This window comes from Astyanax mexicanus, chromosome 1 (assembly GCF_023375975.1).
Source record: "Astyanax mexicanus isolate ESR-SI-001 chromosome 1, AstMex3_surface, whole genome shotgun sequence".
NCBI lineage: Eukaryota > Metazoa > Chordata > Actinopteri > Characiformes > Acestrorhamphidae > Astyanax > Astyanax mexicanus.
In genome coordinates this window covers 30,775,684-30,788,233 of record NC_064408.1, presented here as the reverse complement: position 1 = coordinate 30,788,233, position 12,550 = coordinate 30,775,684, and the positions used below count along the sequence as shown (strand labels likewise).

Here is a 12,550-nt window from a genome sequence, read left to right as displayed (position 1 = left end):
TTAAACTGATGTCTAACTGGTTCAGTTTATTTTGTCCATTAGTGTAAAACCAAGACAATATAACCAATTCAGTCTATTTCAAAACCAGATAATAGTGTGAAAGCAGCAACACTCATGTTTACATACATTTCTAATGTAGCAGCATCCAGTAAAAGAAGCCAAATGACTGACCCTCAACATCCTGAGTGGTAGCCACACACACCAACACCCCCGCCCCACACACACACACACAAACCAACACACACACACACACACACACACACACATGATTCATGCAGTGACATGACAGAATTTCCCTGTCAGATGATTTCAGACTGCTCTGTTCAACACAAACACACACACACACATACATACACAAAAATCAAGCACACACACACATTTACTCCTAAGCAATTAATATGCATTGCAGAGGATGTGCACACGTGTGCCTCACTGCCACTCCTATTCACCATGATACTACACAGATGCGCGCACACACACACACACACACACACACACACAAACACACGCGCACGCACACACACACACATCTAACTGGCATGTGGAAGCTGAGGCACTCACCAGGCATGGTCTGAATCCTGTGGAGGGATCAGAAGCTGCACAGCGACCGATGGAGGGAACGAAGAGAAGAAGTGAGGGGGAGGATGAAGAAAGAGAGGGAGAGAGTGTGTGAGCAGTGGACAAGTGCAGAGTACTTCTCACAGATCCATTCCGTCTCTCTTTCTCTCTCGCTCTCTCTCTCTCTCTCTCTTTCTATGCCTCACTCGCTCACAGTCATCCTGCTTTTTACAGGGAGGCGGGGCTCTCTCAGTGAGGGCTCACAGTGAGGACATACACACACTCCTTCTCACTCTCTCTCTCTCACTACTTTCTATACTGCCCCCTCCTGGGCTGCTGCCTGGACTGTTTGATCCCTCCTTCTCTCCTTCTTTCCTTCTCTCCCTCCCTCTCTCTCTCTTCCTCTTGATCCTTCTCTCAGTCTGTGTGCTTACATTAACTGTGTATATAGCATGTAAAATGCTTTACATACCTACTCGCCCTTCCACACACACACACACACACACACACACACCACCTCGCTCTCTCTCTCTCTCTCTCTCTCTCTCCTGTGTGTGTTCCTGCTCTCGTTAGTTGTGTAAGTGGCTTGTTGTCTCCAGGGCCTGAGGACGCTGAAGTCGCTGAAGCAGCAGTGATGGTAACTAACAATACAACTGGACTTTTAAATGTAAATGTGTCATAAGCTCTATATCTGGACGGGATTAGTTTCTCAGGGGGGTGTCTGTGATACATCTTTCACACTTCTACTCAGTTATAAAACTCCTGCATCCTGACTGCAATCGAAAAAACAGGAGGACCAGTGAGATTTTTGGCTTTTTTGGTCACATGACATCGCGTTCAGTAGCTCCTCCATTTCCACTCGCTGTTGTGTTTACGTGGATCTCCGTTAAATGAGTGCCCAATGAATTAAATTATCCTTATTATCCCTAAATTTCCTTCGGGATAAATAAAGTATCTATCTATCTATCTATCTATCTATCTATCTATCTATCTATCTATCTATCTATCTATCTATCTATCTGTCTATCTGTCTATCTATCTATCTATGTGTAATTAAAGTGTGTGGCAGTGGACAAATAGCTATTTTACTAAACGAGTGGTGACAAAACTCAGAGATGTGACTAAAATTACCGGAGGATCACGGAGTTCAACGAAAAACAGTAGATAATTCAGCCTGTAATTTTCTCAGAGGACGTGAATATGGGAAAAACACATACATGGTCGCTCCAGAAAGGAATAAAATCACAGAGGACCCCCCATAAAAAAGAAAATTACCCTAGGACCACCTGAAAAACGAATACCGTCCAGATAGGGCTTTTATCGTTATTTATACTTGTGCTTCTCTTTGCATATCCCAGCTTGGAAAGTCAAAACAAGGCCATATTCACTAGGCAAAGCATGCTATGAACAAAAATGTGATGTTGGATAATGAGACATCCATATAAATAAACAAATATACTTGTGCTGGGCACATAGGGAATTTGGAACACACACACAGATCTGATGCTCTAACTGCTGATCCACTACTGCCTATTGAATATTCCGATATCAGCCTGAAACTACTTTAAAGTTTTCCTGTAAAGTTTTTCGGCACTAGGCTTGGCTGCACTTTTTGCACAGACTAAGGAACAATCACACTTTACCCTCTTGGTCCCACCATGTAGACCTACCCCTCCTGTTTTAAGCGTTCCTGCCTAGGGGGTAAGGTGTCCTGAGTATTGAGAGTCTTGAGGAGAAGAAGAAGTGTTAGAGCTACATGACCCTTCAAGCTGATTTTCAAAGGCACACTCAAAACAGAGGGCCATGAGAAAACAATAATCACTATTAGGACTGTCATGATAATTACATTATTGATTTATCATGCAAGAAATGGACAGGACCTCAGTAACATTTGATCATCTTGATATCATCTATTGTGTTTATTAATATGTTTGTTCAAATATATGAGCAGTATTTTATCCAGTCATGCAATGACCAATGCTTTAATACTGAGACTCCATAACACACAGTGTGGACTGCAGTCGATGAAGAAAAAAAATTCCCAATTTCCCAAGCTATGATTAATTCAATTTCTGTTGTCTTTAAAATGGTATAATTGCTTTGTTATACCATTATATACAGTTATATATATTATCATTATAAGAGTGGCATTTATTAGTCTTAAAATGCCACTAAATATTGTTTATCGCGATAATTTCTAGGACGATATATTGTCCACAAAAAATTGTATCGTGACAGGCCTAACTATTATACTACTATATTGTCATAGATTAATGTGTAGTTTTATTGTTTCATGGCCATTTTCTTTATAACTGTCAGGTGTGGGTGCAGGGAGGACGCGGAGGCGGACGCAAATGCAAACAAAAAGGGATTTATTAACGAAAACAGATACAAAATACACAGGGATTTACTGAAAACTGGACTGAGGAAACTTGGGAAAACATGGAGCACTGACAGACGATAAACGTACAAGGATCAACACCGGGGAAATGGAACACGGACCTTAAATAGAGGTGCACACACACAGGGAACAGGAAACACCTGGGACGAAGGGGCGGAGCTACAAATGAACACAGGTGAGTGGAAAAACACTGGGAATGAAACACAGACCTGAGAATAACACAGACATAAGAAGCAGACAGACTAAAGACCTGACAATAACAAGAATGAATAAATCACTATTAGTGCATCTCGGTAGCAAGCTAGCTAGCTAGCAAGCTCAATTTCCTGTTCCACCTTTAATGGTAAAACAGACAGCAGAGGTTCTGTCATTTAAGTTCTAACAGAAAAATAAATTGAAATGAAAGCTAATAAAAGCTAATTTCAGTGCTTAACACTATAAATTATACCCGACAGCGCTACACCGAGGAATCCGGAGTGTTTCTGGTAAGCCAGGGCGATATTAGCTAGCGGTTTGTCCCACATAGCTTGTTTTAACACGGTAAACTCGCAGGCTGCAGTACGATATACTCCCCTCTGAATGGGGAAAAGGCTAGCGCTTAGCAGCTAATGCTAATACTGCTCCAGCCTTGACTGGTAATCGATTTTTGGGAAAATTAAAGGATTTTAAGTAAAAGGAAAGTTTACTTTTTATCCAGAGTACAAAACTGCTGTCTATAGCAGCTAGGCTTTAAACACAACACAAGAAAAAAAAGTGAATCAGTGAACCAGAAAAAGCCCCCAGACCCGTAAATTAAGATTTATAGCACCACCCACTTTGGCTTGCGACTGCCCACTGCAGAGCCATGGAGGGATTGTCGCAGTGCTGTTAGCCAATCAGAGGCTAGACATTCATAAACTCTTTATTAACGGAATTGCACAGACTTGAATAAGTATAGTTTTAAGAAATACAGATTTTTTATCTATTTTACAATACATGTATGAGGCAAAGCAGTATCTCATAATGCAGAATGAAAAAACAATAGTTTTGAAGGAGACCCTGCAGTCAGCTAGTAAACCAGGAGCCTTGAATCGTGTAAAACTAAAGTGATTAATACTCAGGACAAAGAAAGAATGTTTTTTTATGATTATTTTTTTGTGTTTTTTACAGCTAAGTGTCTGAACCCCCTCACAGCTATTCAGACAAGCAATTAAAGGCAATAAACATGAGATGCAGCATGCTGAGGCCTGCTCAGAGAACATGTGTGTGTGTGTTTGTGTGTGTGTGTGTGAGCTCAAGTTTAACGTGATCCACTTATAAAGCACTTAAACTGAGTGAAGATCTTCTAATGAACAAAAAAAAAACAGGCCAGAATAAAAAGGAGGATATTTTTGAGTGTAAATTACTCTAGCGTGTGTATGTGTGTGTATGGTAATGGGTGTAATCAGTGCTGTCTTAGTTTTTGTATATCCTCAAATCTTATGTTTTTATTCTATGAATTGTTAACTTTTAAACGTCAGTTATCATAAATCATAAATTATAATTGCATTCTGCTTCCTGTAAAGATGGTAGTTTGTAAAAAATGATGTTCTGATGTTGATGGACTGACTATACACAGTACTCCCTATTATACTGTATGACTGAATGTGTTTGGTGGGAGTGGAGGGTGGCCTTCATTCTTAAATGCAGTCATAAAATTTAAATAGCCTTTAGCATTTAAAATCAATTTAGCATTCACCTTAATCATTTAAAGGGCAGAGAGAGAGAGAGAGAGTATGGGTAAGAGAGAGAGAGAAATGAGGGAGAGAGAGAGAGAGAGAGAAAGTAAGGAGAGAGAAGCAAAGAAGCAGAAAATATTAACACAATTTATATATTTTACCATATTTTGATCAAGTAAAACGCTGGTTCTGTAATTTGATATGATATGTGGAGTATGGCTTATAACATAGTTTTAATCAAATTGTATTGTTATGTGGTGTCAAATATCAATATTTTTTTCGAAAAACTCCTAAATAAAGCTGCTGTTTTATCACTCCATGTAGGGGTGCTAATTAAATGAATAAGGTAAAACTGTGGTGAAAAATACTTTTTTTCAAATTTTGTGAAAATGACACCAATAAATCCATAATTCCTAGTATTTACCTATTCAGAACTATTTTATCCTCTTCAGTACACAGATGCCATAAAGTATCATAAATAATTGTTTTCCTATTGTTTTTGCTATATCGAATATCACAGAATCACTGTATTATGATATCATCGTTATATTGCGCAATGTATCATCATAATATCATATCGCAAAATGCTCTATGATCCCCAACCCTACTATAGTTTACAAAAGTCTTTAATCACTGAGCTCAGAAAACCGACATGTGTCTATATCGACTCAATGCTAGCTAACAGACGACCAGCTTTGGCAGGTTTGGAGCATGTTAGTATTGATGCTAATAGTTATTCTGTGCTGAATTATTCGCTAAATTATCTTAATGCAGGTTTTGGTTGATATTAAAATATCTAAAATGTGTTTAAAAATGATATCACCAGGAGATTGCTGGTTGGAATCCTGTTCATGTAGCTTGCCTCAGAGGAGGCATGTGCTAGTCCTCACCCTCCTGATGTTGGGGCATCACTAATGATAGGGGGAGTCCTAATGAGTGGGTTGGGTAATTGGCTGTGTAAATTGAGGAGAAAATGAGATAAAAATGTGAAATAAAATTATTTTAAAAAAATTTATTCACTTTATTCACTGAAATATTTTTAAATATTGATATTAAATTATTGTCCAGCTGTAGGGTAGAGTAAAGGGAAAGAGAGGAAGAGAAAGAGAACATTTAGAGACAGAGGTACAGAGAACAAAAAAGAGAGAGAAAGTGTGATAGACAAACAAAGAGAGAGTAGATGTAGAGAGAGTAAGAAACTAGTATGATTTAGTAAAGGAGAGAGAGGGAGACTGAGAGAGAAAACAGAGAGAGAGTTAGAGCTGGAAAAGACAGAAAGAGAATACATCACTGTATGTATGTGTGTGTGTGTGTGTATATGTCTGTGTGTGTGTGTGTGTGTGTGTGTGTGTGTGTGTGTGTGTGTGTATGTGTATGTGTGTGTGTGTGTGTGTATGAGTGTGTGTGTGTGTGTGTGTGGTAGGATGAAAGGACAAATGAAGGTGTGAGGCATTATTTTCTATTGACCTCATTTGCCATGATCTTTTTACATGAAAACGTTTACTCTCTTTCTTTCTTTCTCTCTCTCTCTCTCTCTCTCTCTCTCTCTGTCTCGTGCTCTCTCTCTCTGTTTCTCTCTCTCTCTCTCTGTCTCTCTGTTTTCTCTCTCTCTCTCTCTGTTCTCTCTCTCTCTCTGTTTCTCTCTCCCTCTCTCTCTCTGTTTCTCTCTCTCTCTGTCACATGCAGCTTCTCACTGGTATTGTTGCTAGCCAAATCACTGCCTTTCATCCCAACTGAATACACACAGCTGTCTGGAGTGGTGTGGGTGCTGAAAGACAGGCCAGGCAGACTCTATAATCAACAGAAACATATTAGAACTCTAGAACACTAATTCAAAACAAATAATCCAACTATACAAGAATCAAGTGTTTCATTCTACACACTTCTGCTGCCATCCAGAAACAAACATCCAGCTGTTTGAAAAGTGTTCTCTGAAACATTGAGTGTGAGTGGAGTCAGTTAACCAAATCAAAAACAGTCACAGAAACCACAGAATACATTTGTGGGAGGTCTCAATACATTTGATGTTGAAAACAGGACCAATCTCCGTCAGGAGGTCTTAAAACAAATACAAGATGAGGTACAGAACAGAATCAATAACAGTCAGAGAGACCTCAGAATAAATTTGGTGGGGAAATGAACTAATATCAGCCAGGGAAAGGTTACAGAACAAATCTTGTGGGGATTCGGAGCACTCTCAGCCAAAAGAATGTGATGTGATGAGGCATAGAACTAAAAACAGTCAGATAAAGGTTTTAGATCTAATGCGTTGAGGATTAGAACCAATCTAAGCCAGATGGACATCACAGAGCAAATGTTGTGGGGAGTCAGACAACTCTCAGCCAAGAGAATCCCTCAGAACTAACGTAATGAGACATAGAACCAAAACAGTCAGATGAAGGTTTCAAAACTAATGTGGTGGGGATTAGAACCAATCTAAGCCAGACAGACATCACAGAACAAATGTCGTGAGGGGTCAGAGAGAAAGAGAGCCATGAGGCACAGAACCAAAAACAGTCAAAGGAAGGTTTCAGAACTAATGTGAATGGGAATAGAACCACTGCCAGCCACAGGGAGTTCTCACAACCAATGTTGTGGGGAACAGAATAAACCTCAGATGGGGGGACCAATATAAATCAGAGTGAGGTCTCAAATATGGTGAAACCAGAGGGAGGTTACATAAAACATTTGGTGGAGAATCAAACCAATCACAGCCGGGGGGGGGGATGGGTTGGTCTTAAAACAAATGTGGTGGGGTAAAGAACCAATAACAGTCAGAGGTAGGTCTCAGAACAAATGTGGTGGGATATAGAATAAATAACAGTCAGAGAGAGACTTTAGAACAAATGTGCTGGGGAATAGAACCAATAACAGTCAGAGAGAGGTCTTAGAACAAATTTGGTGGGGAATAGAACCGATAACAGTCAGAGAAAGGTCTTAGAACAAATATGGTGGGGTATAGAATTAATAACAGTCAGAGAGAGGTCTTAGAACACATATGGTGGGGTAAAGAACCAATAATAGTCAGAGGTAGGTCTCAGAACAAATGTGGTGGGGAATAGAACCAATAACAGTCAGAGGGAGGTCTCAGAACAAATATAATAAGGTATAGAATCAATAACAGTCAGAGAGAGGTCTTAGAACAAATGTGATGGGGTATAGTATCAATAACAGTCAGATGGAGGTCTTAGAACAAATGTGATGGGGTATAGAATCAATAACAGTCAGAGAGAGGTCTTAGAACAAATGTGGTATAGAATAAATAACAGTAGGAAGGAGGTCTCCGAACAAATATAGTAGGGTTTAGAATCTATAACAGTCAGAGAGAGGTCTTAGAACAAATGTGATGGGTTATAAAATCAATAACAGTCAGAGAGAGGTCTTAGAACAAACATGGTATAGAATAAATAACAGTAGGAGGGAGGTCTCAGAACAAATGGGGTATAGAACCAGTAACAGCCAAAGAGAGGTTTCAGGACATATGAGGTCGGATTTATAAACAGTAACATCCAGAGAAATGTCCCAGAAGTCACAGATCTGTTTTGAACAGGACTAATCTCAGCCAGGTGGAGGTCTTAAAACAAAGGCTGTGGGGAACAGAACCAGTCTCAGCCTGTGGGAGGTCTTAGAACAAATGTGGTAATGACTTTAAACCAGGGGAAGCTTTTAGTATACATGTAATGGAGCATAAAAACCAAGAACAGTCAAAGAGAGGTTTTACGACTAATGTAGCAGGGAATAGAATCAATCTGAGTCAGGGGGAGGTCACAGAACAAATGTGGTGGGGAGGCAGACCACTCTCAGCCAAGGGAAACTCTTAGAACAAATCGGATGAGGCACAGAACCAATAACAGTCAGAACTAATGAGGAGAGGAATAGAACCAATCTCATCCAGAATTTAAATCTGGTTTAAATAGGACAATGCCAGAGGGATGATTCCAGTGATGAACAAGAGACTTATAATAGTGAACAGTTGACTTATTCTTTGAAGTATTTTATTTGTATATCTTAGCAGTACACTAAAATGATTTAATCTCAGCAGCTATAAGACAGCATGTCATCACAGCATCTGCATTTGAGGCTCTCTTTTCATTACAACAATCAAAGGCCTAAAAAACAGCACTGGCTTGACAGTTTGATTAAAACTGGCTCTGCTCAGACCTTCCTTCCGCCTTTTTCAAAGAATTAATCTCCCCTTTTATCGAATGAAATTTATTAAGCAATAAAGTCGTGCTGAGATTTGTTCTGATATCACTGTTTCCTTGACAACATTGGATTTCTTCAGCCGTTGGAGGGAGAGGGAAGGAGAATATGCAGAAACTGACCTGAGTGGTAAAACTCAGTGTGAGCTGACCTCGCCAATTCATTAAAATCCTCTTCTGAGCGTAAGAACATGTTTATGACAGCTCTTGCCAAGAAAGTGCAATACACTGGGCAAATATTTTAGACAACTTGTCCTTCTGCAAAGTAATGGCAAACAACTTGTGCTTTTCCTGCTGCTGTGAAAAAATAAATTGCCTCATCTGCATCTGCATCTCAGAACTGAATTTTTTTTAGTCAAGTTACTGTTAAAATGTAAAGTTTGCTGCACTAATCTGCAGATATATGGGTGTGGGGCCTCCTGCTTTGAATGTGTAAAAGTGATTTCTACCAGAGTCTACTGTCTGTACACATGGACAATTCTAGCCAGATGCTGACGGTCATGATCATTACCACCTACTGCATTGCTGTCCACTGTCATTATTAATGCATTTTTAAAAATATATATTCCCGGTACAGAGATGAGGAATTGAGTACATAGACCAGGGGTCTCAAACTTCGCAGCCAAGGGGTCAATTGTGGTCCACATAATTTTTTTTTTTTAGGCCCGCTACTTAAAATCAAATTTAAATGTTAGTGCGGTCCAAGTGAAAGACACACCTGCACTTAAGCCTCGACACATCATATTCATTTCAAGTTTGATTCAGTTCGAATCTTGTTCATGTAGCTTGCCATCAGCTGCCAGAGCCCTGAGAGTGCACAATTGGCCTTGCTCTCTCTGGGTGGGTAGATAGCACTCTTTCCCCTCATCACTCCAAAGGGTGATGTCGATCAGCACAAGGTGTCTGTGAGCTGATGTATCAGAACTGAGTCGCTGCGTAAATTGGGGAGAAAATGGGAAAAAAAAAATGAAATAAAATTGTGAAGAAACAAATTGAAAATGAAAAGAAAATGGAGGAATATAGATTTATAGAACTATAGATTACAGTAAGGTTGAATAAAAAAAAAATTTAATCTCAAATTTATGATTGACAACATCTGTTGCTTCTTTTGAATGAAAAGAATTTCATTTGAGACCCCTGACACAGACTGTGCCATCAGGCCTCGCTTTTATGTCATACTACTATTCCATGACCTTTGGCATGCCAGAGCATCGTAAGAACCATTGCATTGTCATGGTTCCATGCATTTGTGCAGCATGTAGGATATCCAGCATAGATTTTGGCACCAAATAAAGAGTACTATTACTTACTGTCCAACACAGGTACAGATAACATTTGAAAATATACTATAATCTAAAAGTATTTTTTTTTTTACTATGGTATCAAAACTCTTTTTAAATCAAACATACAAACTAGCTAGTAAAAAAAAGAACATTTGCTTGTGAGAAGAACATGAGTACATAAATAGAGTCTATACACTGTGATCATAAAAGATCACAATTATCTTTATAAGACGTGAAAAAAGCAAAATGATCCCAAATGTGTTTATAAGCCTTGTCAGTCAATAATATCCTGAATCCGAATTGGCATTTGTGAAATGTATTCCTATGTTCTACACAAAAACAAACCATCAACATCTCCTGTTCTTTTCTCTCTACTTGAGCGACTTGATTTCCTGGTTAAATGGCTAAGCTGGGCTTGATATCATCTTACCTAAGAGTCTTATAGTGCCATCTGTGCCAGGAGAGCAGACTAATAGTACAATCTAACCCCTCTACTGCATTATAGATGAACACGAGAGAGAGAGAGAGGAAGAGAGAGGAAGAGAGAGAGAAAAAAGAGAGAGAGAAAGAGCTCCAGTTGCTACTTAAGGGAATGGTAAGAAAGGAAGCAGGGGCGGAACGCAGGGAGACATTGGAAATCAATGTTAATTGCTGTATTTATGTAATGAAGAACGGCAGGGGATACAGTGCAAATAATGGAGGTCTGAGAAAAGGGAAAAGGAAAAAGACACAGAGCCCTGAGCTTCACCAACGCCTCCATATTACAGGCAGGCCACCTGCTGAATATCTGCTCAATTTAATAAAACTAAATGTCATGACATTATTAGATTTAAGCAGATATGCCTCAGCCAAAGAAGAATGCACAAACACAAGCATGTGTCTTACTTCTCATCCGCCTGTAGAAACTTCTCAAGCCTCATGCATTTGTGTGTCACACATACGTCTATACATATGTATATATATAAACTGTAGCAGTGGTGTGGTCTGATCTGAGGTAGAATATATAGTGCGTCTCATTTATTCTCAGCTCCAACCCTAAACATTAAAACCACGACACACCTAACCACTAACCCACCACAGGTCCAAGCAGCCTGTGCATCAACAGCTTTGTGTTTAGCACAGTTACTGTGCTCAAAAATACTCAAACTCCAATAAGCTAATAAGCTAATAAATAATCTAATAAACTGTTGCAAATTACGTTAAGTATTAGACATGTATTCATCATGATGCAAATTTAGATTTTTGATTTCAGAGCCTTCATAGTGAGCTACCTCTAGCAAGCTACCTCTAAGCATACATATTGTTGCTGTTCAATGAAAAACACTTATCTCCAAAAAAACAGCATCTTTACAGGAGAGAGAGAAAAAAACCTTGTAAACTTTCAATGATAGTCAATGTAAAAACAATTTATTTCAGTTCATTTTGAACAGTTTCTATTGGTCCGTTCATCAAAAAAATTTGGCACAGTGTAAGGGACAGTTTGTCTGTTCAAATTAAGTAGTAAACAAAAAATCGCCAAAAATGAAAATAAGTGTTTTAATAGGACAGTGACAAAATGCAATTGTATAAACACTAACTGCAACATGCTACACATCTCTGGTAAGGCTAACCTACCTAGCAATAGCTAGCACATAGTAACGTGTCCACAGCACTTTGGCCCAATCCAATTTCACCCCTTGACCCTGCATGTCTTGGGGTAGGGTGTCCCAATTCTTGTTAGGCTGGATGGGTAGGGACTACATGACCCTTTAAATAGAGATTATTCAGAGGCTCACTGAAAACAGAGAATCACTAACAAGATGGTGGAACAACCGACCAAAGAAACCCACAAACATGAATATTTTCTTTGTTGAAAACTCTAATAATCACTATATTACCATAGTTTAATGTGCAGTTTCAATGTTTTATGGCCATTTTCTTCGTAAAAAGCATAAAGAAAATCGCTAGCAATTTGCCTCAGCTAACTTTTTCGTTCCACCTGTAATGGTGAAAAAGACAGCAGATCATTTAAGGTGAAACAGACAAATAAAGAAAATGAAAGTTTATAAAAGGTCAATTTCAGCTCTCCATCACAGAGGAATTAAGGGAAGTACAACAATAATTAATTGCAGCACCACCTGCCAATTTTCTAAAGGTATAAAATGCCCTAGTTAACCAGCATCTGGGTTGCTGAACAAGATGATAATGTCAGGATTCATGGGGCTGGAATTGTGAAAGAGTGGTTCAGGGAGCATGAGATCATAATTTTCACACATGGATTGTTCACCACAGAGTCCAGATCTTAACCTCATTGAGAATCTTTGGGACGTGCTGGAGAAGGCTTTGTGCAGCCGTCAGATTCTACTATCATCAATGCTGCAAGATCTTGGTGAAAAAATGCACTGGATTGAAATATTCCAATGCCACAGC

General features: G+C 39.1%; 1 protein-coding gene across 5 annotated transcripts in view; it reads right to left on the bottom strand.

Annotated features, from left to right (window-relative positions):
- dab2ipb (DAB2 interacting protein b) overlaps positions 1–12,550 on the bottom strand; it is a 238,384-nt gene that overhangs the window by 96,387 nt on the left and 129,447 nt on the right. Inside the window, exon 1 of one of the 5 annotated variants that reach the window (XM_007260390.4) lies at positions 562–839. The exons of the other annotated variants lie outside the window; for them this stretch is intronic. The gene's annotated coding sequence lies outside the window, so the exon portion shown is untranslated. Of the gene's footprint in view, positions 1–561; positions 840–12,550 lie in introns of those variants that run through there. 5 annotated transcript variants of the gene reach the window in all.